This window comes from Fistularia commersonii, unplaced genomic scaffold, assembly GCF_037954325.1.
Source record: "Fistularia commersonii isolate RoL2024-O1a breed Wild unplaced genomic scaffold, RoL_Fcom_v1.0 HiC_scaffold_73, whole genome shotgun sequence".
NCBI classification, from domain to species: Eukaryota; Metazoa; Chordata; class Actinopteri; order Syngnathiformes; family Fistulariidae; genus Fistularia; species Fistularia commersonii.
Genome location: NW_028234031.1, coordinates 205,001 through 217,117, shown reverse-complemented (window position 1 = coordinate 217,117; position 12,117 = coordinate 205,001).

The window sequence follows — 12,117 nt, the reverse complement described above, 5'->3', positions numbered from 1 at the left end:
TCAACCTGAGCCTGACCCAGATGGTTGTCCCCGACCGGTGGAAAACCTCATGCCTGGTTCCAGCGCCCGAGGTGAAGCATCCCAGCAGACACAACGACTACAGACCGGTGGCCCTGACATCACATGTCATGAAGTCGCTGGAGAGGCTCGTCCTGAGGCACCTTGGCACAGTCGTCGGACCTTCGCTGGACCCCCTGCGGTTCGCATACCACCCACGGATAGGAGTGGAAGACGCCATCATCTTCCTGCTGCACAGAATCTACACACACCTGGAGGAGGCAGGAAGCACTGTGAGAGTCATGTTCTTTGACTTCTCCAGTGCTTTTAACACCATTCGACCTGCCCTGCTGAACAGGAAGCTTCTGGACATGCAGGTAGATGCTCCACTCGCGGCTGTTGGAGAGTAATTGTAATTCATGCTGGTCTAAGTTAAAACCTGTAAAGAGGAGACTGAGGTTATCATAAGAAATAACACAGACAAGCAACTATTCTTTTGTGCTCTGCAGAGGGGGAGACTCAGCGCGCTCTTTGGAGCCAAGATCCAGAGAATCCCCCCGAGTTCCTCCTTGCTCGGCTTTTTATTGTGTGAAAGTGTTTATTTACATAACAACATTTATTTAATAGTATAGTTCATGCATATGTGAAGTTGACCAGGATGATATACAGGGGTGGTCAGGTTTCTCTCCAGAAGCGTTTATCCTCGTTTAGATTTACGTTTACGGGGGGTAGGTTCTTATCTAAAGATGTTTACGACCATTGGAATATCTTGGAGGGCCCAACTCTTGTTAGAGGACAAAGGTCTTTTGTGCTCTAGCATGTCTGGCTAACTTCATGTGAGTAGTCGAAATAACATAGTTATAGAAATAGAGAGTAAACTCTAACAATTCTCTCCTGTTTATGAGACTCCGAACAATGTTAAACTCTTCAGCATCATCATGCCATGTTGGTACATAGTTTACAGATAACACTTCATACAACATCATGGTCATCGTCCTCCACAGTCGAATCATTATCATTTTCTTTTTCTGAATCACTTATAGGCAGTTGCTCATATATCTGTCCAGTGTAGTGAGTCCTTGGTTGGGTCTGCACTGCTACTATTGCCATCTGGACAAAGGCTGCGGAAGCCATTTTAGCAATCATGCTTCTCAAACAAGGAATAACGCACATAGTAAATAAACAAAACAAAATAAGAATCACAATCACAGGTGTAAGGCACTTTAAAAGTATTTGCCACCAAGTTCCGTTGATGATCCATCCAAGAGGGTCAAACTGTAAAAACGACATTAAAGTATCACTGTCCTCTTTACCCTCTAGTTGGTTCTTTAATGTCGTCAATTTGTCATGAATTGCTGTGAAATTGTCTCGCATGTCTGGGATATATGTGCAACATTGTTGTCCTATTATCGCACATACACCACCTTCCTTGGCTAAGACAATATCTAAAGCCATACGATTTTGTAAAAGCATTTCTTTCATAGCCATAGTCTCTGGATTGTTTTGTATCAGTCCATTCAATTCTAGAACCCTTGACGTTAGGTTCTGTAATGTCGCCCAGACCTCATTCATTCGATGTCCCGAGTAGGCTACACCATAGTTAGGGAACATTGTCATAAGTATTCCTCTAGAGTCACTTATCAAGGCTCTTCGACTACGTTCATGTCCCATAGGCCTAATGAGTTGTACGTTATGAGTCATGTTATGCTCTGGTATAAAAGTCATAGCACTTCCTAATCGGGCCAAATAGCATGTGCCACACCAATGTTCAGGCAGATACAGAAATGCTCGTTTGCCACAAATCCATACATGTGTTTTTGGGCATGTATGGATAACCGTATTTGTGTGGGAATGCAAAAATCCTCCATGGTGGTATACCAGATTTGGTGAGGTTTGTTTCAATGCCCAATAATGGCTTGAGGGCTGTCAGATTCATGGCACACACGCCCATTCCCCACTTTCCAACCTCACATATACTATTATTATAGTAGTCATAGGTTTTCCTAACCGGTCTATCCGTTTCCTTATCTAGCACAGTGTCACACTGTAGTTGGCCTAGATAATGCTCTTTCTTACCACACTGTCGTTTCATACAAAATGGTGGTGTCTTTTGTATTGTCATTAGAGTGAATCCCTCAATGACAGTTTTATTGGTTACCATAGAATAATCAGCTGGTAATCGCCATTTGGATGGATCGTAAGGCAGAAAAGGAAGGACTGAGGTATTTGTTATATTCTGAAAAATTCCAAATCTCTGACTCAATCCTTGGGAATATACCCATATTATAGACAAGGTCTCACTTTGGTTAATTGGATGAGGTTGTATAGTCGGGTTATGAGACATTGATATTGGCATTACCGTACAAACATAACAATCAGTTTGGTCTCCTGCCGTTACATTTACCGATCGCCACCAGAGACTGTCTCGGTGTGGAAGATGAGAAGCAGTATGAACTCTGGGAGACTAAATGCTTGGCCTACATGCGGCTGCAGGGGCTCAAAGACACAATTCTGAGTGAAACTCCAGAATTTGATGACGATGACGAGGAGGCGAAGGACAAGGAGCAGAATGAAATGGCCAATGCCGAACCGATCCAGTTTTTAGATGACAAAAGTCTAGGCCTGGTCATGCGCGAAGCTGCAGATGATGGGAGAAAGGCACTGAAGATGCTACGAGAGTATTACGCAGGTAAAGGGAAGCCTGGCATTATAAACCTGTATACTGACCTGACAAAACTGCAGAAAGGAAGCAATGAAAGCGTAACAGACTTTGTGATTAGGGCAGAGACTATAATCACGGTGCTAAGAAATGCAGAGGAAGTCATGAGTGATGATCTTCTCATAGCTATGGTGCTAAAGGGACTTCCAGAATCGTTCAAACCATTTGCAGTTCATGTGACTCAAAGTGAAGAAAAGCTCAAATTTGCTGACTTCCGTGTTTTTCAGTGACGTTCAGAGCTGACACACACCATGTTGAGCTGGCAGACGCAACCAAGTGTCAAGGCGTGGCGAAGCAGCGGGGAGAGGCAGAGGTGATCCTCATAGACAGCAGAGGACGTCACCACACAGCACCACTGAGAAACGCACTGTTCATCCCTTCCTGTCCACAGGACATTTTTTCTGTGATGGCCGCCACAGCAAGCGGAGCAACGGTAATCTTCAATGAAGGAAAAGACATAGTCAAAATGAGTGACCGTACTGTATTTCCTATTAATGTGCAGAACACACTTTACTACCTATCTACAGCAGATGAAAGTAATGACAAATGCAATGGGTGTTTTGATTTACAAACATGGCATGAAATTTTCAGCCATTGTAATTAGAGCGATGTACAAAAGTTGACAAAAGTGGTTGATGGTATGGTAATCAAAGGGAAAACTGAAAAACCTGTATCACCATGTGAAGTGTGTATTCAAGGGAAGTTTGTGCAGATCAGAAACAGAGAGCCTGATGCAAGAGCAACAGAGGTGTTTGATTTAGTGCATACAGATCTGGCAGGGCCAGTAGATCCCATATCTATAGATGGACACAGATTTGCATTGTCGTTTACTGATGATTATTCCAACACAATTTTTGTGTACTTTCTCAAACAAAAGAGTGGTACAGTGAGTGCCACAGAGAGATTCTTAGCAGACACTGCCCCTTATGGGAAGATTAAGTGTATGAGATCTGACAATTGTACTGAGTTTATGTCAAAAGAGTACCAAGGACTAATGACTAAACGGGGTGTTAGACATGAAACGTCAGCGCCATACTCACCACACCAAAACGGGAACGCAGAGAGAAACTGGAGGACTTTATTCGACATGGCATGGTGCATGTTACTAGGAAGCAACCTACCCAAAACATTGTGGACCCATGCAGTGCAGACAGCAGCGGTGGTCAGGAACTGATGCTTTAATAATCGGACAAAGCAGACGGCTTACTTTATGTTGACGGGAAAGAAACCAAATGTGTCACAAATGCAAAAGTTTGGTGCTGTGTGCTATGCATACAAGCACAACAAAAAGAAACTTGACTCAAGAGGTGAGAAGGGAGTTTTCATTGGATATGCCAAAAATAGTCCAGCTTATTTTGTATATTATCCAAATAGTGAAAGAGTACTAAAAACACAGACTGCTAAAATTTGTGACAAACCCATCTCCAGAGCAACAAACCCAGACAGAGATGAGCTCAGATCAGGATGATGATGATGATGATGATGATGATGATGATGATGATGATGATGATGATGATGATGATGATGATGATGATGATGATGATGATGATGATGATCTTCATCTAGCGGCCATAAAATGTAACGAAGCGGAGGGAGAAAGCCATCCGGTGTTCCCCGAGTAGCGGCGACGAACGAGTTTAGAGCCGTGGAGAAGGTTTGCTTCCCCCCCACCCTCTCTTTCTAACTTCTTCTTCTTCTTCTTCTTCTTCTTCTTCTTCTTCTTCTTCTTCTTCTTCTTCTTCTTCTTCTTCTTCTTCTTCTTCTTCTTCTACAGTTTCTAGTCCATACATCATCGCTGGTCTCACCACTGTCTTGTACACCTTTGTACACCTTGGAAATGGGCAGCCCCGTATCTGACCGTGTGACACAGCCAAGCAGTGCAGACAATGTGAGACGATCAACTAGAACCAAAAAGAAGCCCAGTTACTTTAATGGTTATGTGACTAGTGCTATTGACGATGACCAAGTGTTCACTAACATTGACTACTGTTATAGACTGGCGTGTGGTGTCCCACAGACATTTAAAGAGGCAAGGAGTTCCCTCAATGCTGACAAGTGGATGAAATCTATGGACGACGAGATGGAGTCATTGAGAGAGAACAACACTTTGACCCTAACACAGCTACCCCAAGGCAAGTGTGCAGTGGGGGTGGGGGGGTGGGTGTATGCGCTAAAAAGAAATGAAGTTGGCACAAACAAATATAAAGCTCATTATTTTGCTAAGGGCTACAGTCAAAAGTATGGCACGGATTTTGAGGAAACATTTTCTCCAACAGCAAATGTGACAAGTGTGAGGGTGTTCATGCAGAAATCAGTTCAGGAAAATTTGGCAGGTCGTCATTGGAATCTGATGCTCCATTCTTACTTGATTGACAACGACTTTATTCAGAATGAAGCAGATCATTGTGTCTATGTCAAAGAAAACCAAAATGACAAGGTCATCATCATAATATGGGTAGATGATTTAATCATAGCTGCGAGTGATGAGGAAGTAATGAAAGAGGTGAAAATCATGCTTACAGCTAGATTTAAAATGAAGGACTTGGCCAAAGTGATCAAAATCAATACCCAGAAAATATGTCAGTCAGAAGAGTGTGTTAAGATGTCACAAAGAAAATATGTGGAAAGGGAGCCCTACACTATTGTCCAACACAAGAGATGCCGGCAGATGTTATGACAAAGCCTGCATCGCAGTTTAAGTTGTTGAATTTTTCAAAGTTGTTGTTTGGGTCATGAGTATTTTATTTTGATGTAAATGGGCAAAGATACCAATAATATGAGAGCAAGTGGGGGCGTTGTCAACTGAGAAATATGCTCTCAATTATTTTCCGTGTTATTTCGAAGGGCCAGTCTCAGCTTCCGGTCAACAGGACCCCGCAGACCGGCCAAGGTGCACCTTCTTCGGACACGGATCCCCGTGACGTCGGCGTGAAGCTCCGGGAGCACCAGACATGCACGTATGAATAAGCGGAGGAGTCGACTCCATAAGTCCTCCACTCACGGCCTCGGTGTCACTGAATCGAGCAATTTGGTTTTTAATGTTTAAAAATCGGCTTAACATTGAGGTGGAAAACACAGCGGTATCGTTAAAATACAGTAACAGGGTGATAACATCCATGTAAGAAGTGGAGGGGGATTTATTGCACTCACGGCCCCACTCGTTTATTCCTCTCATACACAGCTGCCAGATCACCTGGTGGGGCTTCAAGCGCTGTGCACAGTCGGATGCCGCCATCTAGCGGCCATAAAATGTAACGAAGTGGAGGGAGAAAGCCATCCAGTGTTCCCCAAGTAGCGGCGACGAACGAGCTTAGAGCCGTGAAGAAGGTTTGCTTCCCCCCCACCCTCTCTTTCTTACTTCTTCTTCTTCTTCTTCTTCTTCTTCTTCTTCTTCTTCTTCTTCTTCTTCTTCTTCTTCTTCTTCTTCTTCTTCTTTCTCTCCTTCTTCTTCTTCTTCTTCTTCTTCTTCTTCTTCTTCTTCTTCTTCTTCTTCTTCTTCTTCTTCTTCTTCTTCTTCTTCTTCTTCTTCTTTTGTCTTTTCCTGTCAGGTGTGGCCACAGCGAGTCAACTTTCTCCATCTAACCCTATTCTCCGTATCCTCCTCTCTCACACCAACTGCCTTCATCTCCTCTCTCACCACGTCCATAAATCCTCTCTTTGGTCTTCCTCGAGACCTCTTGCCTTGCAGCTCCAATTCCAGCATCCGTCTACCAATATATTCTCTATCCCTCCTCTGTACATGACCGAACCATCTCGGTCTGGCTTCTCTGACCTTCTCTCCAAAACATCGAACATGTGCTGTTCCTCTGATAGACTCATTCCTGATCCTATCCATCCTGGTCACTCCCAAAGAGAACCTCAACATCCTCATATCTGCAACCTCTAGTTTTGCCTGCTATCTTTCGGTCATTGTAACAGTTTCTAGTGCATATATCATCGCTGGGCTCAACACTGTCTTGTACACCTTTGTACACCTTGGAAATGGGCAACCCCGTATCTGACCGTGTGACACAGCCAAGCAGTGCAGACAATGTGAGACGATCAACTAGAACCAAAAAGAAGCCCAGTTACTTTAATGGTTATGTGATTAGTGCTATTGACGATGACCAAGTGTTCACTAACATTGACTACTGTTATAGACTGGCGTGTGGTGTCCCACAGACATAAAAAGAGGCAAGGAGTTCCCTCAATGCTGACAAGTGGATGAAATCTATGGACGAAGAGATGGAGTCATTGAGAGAGAAGAACACTTTTACCCTAACACAGCTACCCCAAGGCAAGTGTGCAGTGGCGGGGGGGTGGGGGTGGGGGGTGGGGGGGGCTGGGCGTATGCGCTAAATAGAAATGAAGATGGCACAAACAAATATAAAGCTCATTATTTTGCTAAGGGCTACAGTCAAAAGTATGGCACGGATTTTGAGGAAACATTTTCTCCAACAGCAAATATGACAAGTGTGAGGGTGTTTATGCAGAAATCAGTTCAGGAAAATTTGTTACTACACCAAATGGATGTAAAGACAGCCTATCTTCATGCACCCATAGATTGTGAGCTCTGTGTAGAACAACCAGAAGGGTATGAAGTAACAAATACAAAACAGAAGCTGGTGCGTAAACTTGAAAAGTGACTATACGGCCTTAAACAGGCAGGTCGTCATTGGAATCTGATGCTCCATTCTTACTTGATTGACAACGACTTTATTCAGAATGAAGCAGATCATTGTGTCTATGTCAAAGAAAACCAAAATGACAAAGTCATCATCATAATATGGGTAGATGATTTAATCATAGCTGCGAGTGATGAGGAAGTAATGAAAGAGGTGAAAATCATGCTTACAGCTAGATTTAAAATGAAGGACTTGGCCAAAGTGATCAAAATCAATACCCAGAAAATATGTCAGTCAGAAGAGTGTGTTAAGATGTCACAAAGAAAATATGTGGAAAGGTAGCCCTACACTATTGTCCAACACAAGAGATGCCGGCAGATGTTATGACAAAGCCTGCATCGCAGTTTAAGTTGTTGAATTTTTCAAAGTTGTTGTTTGGGTCATGAGTATTTTATTTTGATGTAAATGGGCAAAGATACCAATAATATGAGAGCAAGTGGGGGCGTTGTCAACTGAGAAATATGCTCTCAATTATTTTCCGTGTTATTTCGAAGGGCCAGTCTCAGCTTCCGGTCAACAGGACCCCGCAGACCGGCCAAGGTGCACCTTCTTCGGACACGGATCCCCGTGACGTCGGCGTGAAGCTCCGGGAGCACCAGACATGCACAAATGAATAAGCGGAGGAGTCGACTCCATAAGTCCTCCACTCACGGCCTCGGTGTCACTGAATCGAGCAATCTGTTTTTTTAATGTTTAAAAATCGGCTTAACATTGAGGTCGAAAAAACAGCGGTATCGTTAAAATACAGTAACAGGGTGATAACATCCATGTAAGACGTGGAGGGGGATTTATTGCACTCACGGCCCCACTCGTTTATTCCTCTCATACACAGCGGCCATATCGCCTGGTGGAGCTCCAAGCGCTGTGCACAGTCGGATGCCGCCATCTAGCGACATAAAATATAACGAAGCGGAGGGAGAAAGCCATCCGGTGTTCCACAAGTAGCGGCGACGAACGAGTTTAGAGCCGTGGAGAAGGTTTGCTTTGGGTAGATGATTTAATTATTGCAGCAGAGTGTTGCATGGTTTTCAGGGAGGAGTTGAGAAAGGGTCTGGGTTGTCAGGGAGAGCTTCCAGATGATTGGACAACAACAGCTAGTGTTATCAGGGAGACAGGTAGAAGAGTACTTGGTGTGTCATCTGGTAGGAAAGTAGATAAGGAGACTTGGTGGTGGAATGAGGAAGTGCAGGAGTGTATACAGAGAAAATGGTTCGCGAAGAAGAAGTGGGATACTGAGAGGACTGAAGAGAACAGACAGGAGTTCAGGGAGATGCGGCGAAAGGTAAAGATAGAGGGAGCAAAGGCAAAACAAAGGGCTTATGATGACTTGTATGCTCGGTTGGATAGTAAGGAGGGTGAAAATGATCTATACAGGTTGGCGAAACAGAGAGATAAAGATGGAAAGGATGTACAGCAGGTCCGGGTGATAAAGGACAGAGAGAGAAATGTATTGACGGATGCTAGAAGAGTGACAGGAAGATGGAAAGAGTACTTTGAAGAGCTGATGAATGTGGAAAATGAAAGAGAGGCAAGGGTAGAAGAGGTGATTATTGTAGACCACAAAGTAGCAAAAATGAGTAAAAGTGAAGTGAGGAAGGCATTGAAGAGGATGAAGAGTGGAAAAGCAGTTGGTCCTGATGATATACCTGTGGAGGTGTGGAAGTGTCTAGGAGAGGCAGCGGTAGATTTTCTGACTAGATTATTCAACAGGATCTTAGAGAGTGAGGAGATGCCTGAAGAATGGAGACAAAGTGTGATGGTGCCTATTTTTAAGAATAAAGGGGATGTGCAGAATTGTGGCAACTACAGAGGGATAAAGTTGATGAGCCATACAATGAAGTTATGGGAAAGAGTAGTGGAAACTAGACTGAGAGCAGAAGTCAGCATTTGTGAACAGCAGTATGGCTTCATGCCTAGGAAGAGTACTACAGATGCAGTATTTGCGTTGAGAATGCTAATAGAAAAGTACAGAGAAGGCCAGAGGGAGCTGCATTGCGTTTTCGTAGACCTAGAAAAAGCATATGACAGGGTGCCAAGAGAGGAGCTCTGGTATTGTATGAGGAAGTCTGGAGTGGCAGAGAAGTATGTTAGACTGGTGCAGGACATGTATGCCAGCTGTGAGACACTGGTACGGTGTGCTGTAGGGGTAACCGAGAAGTTCAAGGTGGAGGTGGGACTCCATCAGGGATCAGCTCTGAGCCCCTTCTTGTTCGCAATGGTGATGGGTAGGCTGACAGATGAGGTTAGACAGGAATCCCCATGGACCATGATGTTTGCGGATGACATTGTGATCTGTAGTGAGAGCAGACAACAGGTAGAGGAAAATCTAGAGAGGTGGAGGTATGCTCTGGAAAGGAGAGGAATGAAAGTTAGTCACAGCAAGACAGAATATATGTGTGTGAACGAGAGGAACTCGGGTGGAGCGGTGAGGCTACAGGGAGTGGAGATCAAGAAGCTGGAGGATTTCAGGTACTTAGGGTCAACAGTCCAGAGCAACGGAGAGTGCGTAAAAGAGGTGAAGAGACGGGTCCAAGCAGGTTGGAATGGCTGGAGAAAAGTGTCAGGGGTACTATGTGATAGAAGACTATCGGCCAGAATAAAAGGAAAGGTGTACAAGACAGTGGTGAGACCAGCGATGATATTTGGACTAGAAACTGTTCCAATGACCAAAAGACAGCAGACAGAACTAGAGGTTGCAGAGATGAAGATGTTGAGGTTCTCTTTGGGAGTGACCAGGATGGATAGGATCAGGAATGAGTCTATCAGAGGGACGGCACATGTTTGATGTTTTGGAGAGAAGGTCAGAGAAGCCAGACTGAGATGGTTCGGTCATGTACAGAGAAGAGATCGTGAATATATTGGTAGACGGATGCTGGAAATGGAGCTGCCAGGCAATAGGTCTCGAGGAAGACCAAAGAGAAGATTTATGGACGTAGTGAGAGAGGATATGAAGATAGCTGGTGTGAGAGAGGAAGATACAGAGAATAGGGTTAGATGGAGAAGGTTGACTCGCTGTGGCGACCCCTGACGGGAAAAGCCGAAAGAAGAAGAAGATTTAATTATTGCAGCAAGCAGCAATGATGCACTCAGCACATTTAAACAGAACATGACATTCAAGTGTAACATGAAAGACCTGGGGAAACTATCATATTTTTTGGGCATACAATTTGAACAAAAGGGGGATGAAATCAAAATGAACCAGACAAAGTACATCCTAAAAATGCTAGAGAGATTTGGAATGTCAGAATGTAAAGCAAGATCTACTCCAAGTGAGCAAAAATTAGAGGGCATCCCTGTAGCTGATGAAAATGAGCAAAGTGAACCTGTCGACCCCAAAGAATATCGTGAGATTGTAGGCAGTCTTTTTTATGCCATGACTTGCACCAGACCTGATATCAGCTGGATAGTGAGCAAACGATCACAGAATCTGGCAATGGCAAAAGTAAAAAACTTAGTAGCTGCAAAACATGTCCTGAGGTATTTGAAGGGGACAGCTGATTATGAACTAAGTTTCAAGAAAAATAAGGAGGATTTGAACCTGATAGCTTACAGTGATTCAGACTGGGCATGGTCTGTCGAAGACAGACGTAGCGCTACAGGCTACTGTTTCAGTTTAACAAAACAAGGCCCAGCCATTGCATGGAAGTCAAGGAAACAGCCCACAGTGGCCCTGTCAACATGTGAGGCTGAATACATCGGCCGAGCCACCACCGCACAAGAAAACATGCATCTGTCTCAACTGTTAAACGGTATGGACAACAAAATGTACAGTTGCACAACAATCTACGGAGACAATCAGGGGGCCATCGCACTGAGTAAGAATCCTGTAAACAGACAAAGGTCAAAACACATTGATGTAAAATATCATTTCATTCGTGAAGCACTCAGTGAGGGTAAAATAAATCTTATCTATTGTCCATCAGAGGACATGTTGGCAGACATCTCGACAAAACTCATGACAAAGGTAAAAATAGAACAATTCAAAAAGTGGTTCTTTGGAAATTCAAATGTCCAAAGATTTTTTTTGGATGTTGAGATCAAGAGGGGGTGTTGAGATAGGTGATCTCATTAGTTTTATTTGAGTTTACATTCTAGTATACATATGTTGTATTTGTATCTACTCTCAGGAAATGCATGGCACTTTATGACAAGGTTTGGGACTTGTTTTAGTTTTTCGCGACTGTTCAGCTAACTTGACGTTAACTTCTACGTCAGTGTTTTTTTTTTGGTATAGCGGTGCTGGCAGGAATTTTTCCCTCACTCTGTACTGTACATGTCCCATGGCTAACCGATGTTGATTCCCGGAGCTGTGAAGAAGAAAATGAAAGACGATTCAAACAAGGCAAACTTGTGAATTCCTTCCGAAACATGGAAAACGAAGAAGCTGCGAACTTAAACGCAACAGTTTGGTTGTGGATGCGTTTCGGCTAATGCTATTAGCACAGCTATGATGAGTTAAGGTGTGTTTGTGTGTGTGTGTGTGTGTGTGCGTGTGTGTGTGTCTGTGCGTGTGTGTGTGTGCGTGTGTGTGAGTGTGAATTTGTTTAGGTGGGGGGGGGGGGTCGCGGACAGGGAGTACCAGGGCCTCGAGCAGATGAGCTGAGAAGCGGAGGAGCGGAGGTAATGTTTCTCCTCTCAGAGGCGGGGAAGCTTGGGGGCAGAAGAACCCCTTAGACCGGCCAATGTGAGCCTTCTCCGGACATAGATCACTCGGACGTATGACTGGAGCTCCCGTAC